Below are 764 nucleotides of genomic sequence, written 5' to 3'. Positions count from 1 at the left end.
CCCCCCCCCCCCCCCCGACCCCCCCTCCTGTCTTCTACTTTTTTGTTTCTCCCTCTTTCTTTTCCTTGATTTCCTCCTCTGCCGCTGCTGTGTTTTAGCCCAGCGTACAGGAAAACTGGTATGTGAGCTTGGATCAAGTGGTACATCTGTGGAGTGAGATAGGAAAATAATTTATGGGAGAGATAAAAAAAGAGGTGCCAGTAGAGGGCGTTTAGGGGGAGGGACAGGAAAGGCCGGGACGTTGGCCTCAGAAGTGAGAATGACGGAGGGAAACGGAGATAAGTGGAGTGAGTCGGACAGAACTCCGTTATCAAACTGGACCCTGAGTGACTTCACAGCTCAGTGCCGTACATCCCATCCTGCCCCTGAACATGAGCTCTGAGAACCACTTCAAAGACGACCTTCCTGACCTTCCTGTCACACACGTCTTCATCCCTAATCCCTGAAAGAGGAGAAATGATACGAAGTTCAGTTTCTGATCTGTGGCCTTAAACATGTGCTCTCCCTGTTGTTGTTACTGCTCCGTCAGACTTTTTTTTTTTCTGCGCAGCCTCAGGCGTGTTCCATTTCCATTCATTTCATCCACATTCTTTTCCCATGTTAAACTCTTCTGTTGCACCCTTGCAAACTCTAACAAGAAAAAAAAAAAAACCAAACAGCTGCTCTCCATTGGTCCTGATTGTTGCTGAGACCAGAGGAGAGCAGACCGTGGTGCAGCACTGCTGCTGCTGCTGCCGCTGCTGCTTGTACTGCCGCCGCTCGTG

The 764-nt window shown here is 49.9% G+C and overlaps 1 long non-coding RNA gene across 1 annotated transcript in view; it reads left to right on the top strand.

The window, feature by feature from the left end:
* Window positions 1–764, top strand: part of LOC103377578 (uncharacterized) — a 28,888-nt gene that overhangs the window by 6,573 nt on the left and 21,551 nt on the right. The gene's annotated exons all lie outside the window — the stretch shown is intronic.

The sequence above is a fragment of the Cynoglossus semilaevis genome, chromosome 4, assembly GCF_000523025.1.
Source record: "Cynoglossus semilaevis isolate Cse_v1.0 chromosome 4, Cse_v1.0, whole genome shotgun sequence".
Lineage (NCBI taxonomy): Eukaryota > Metazoa > Chordata > Actinopteri > Pleuronectiformes > Cynoglossidae > Cynoglossus > Cynoglossus semilaevis.
Note: the sequence above shows the minus strand (reverse complement) of the source record. Positions and strands in the feature narration are given on the sequence as shown.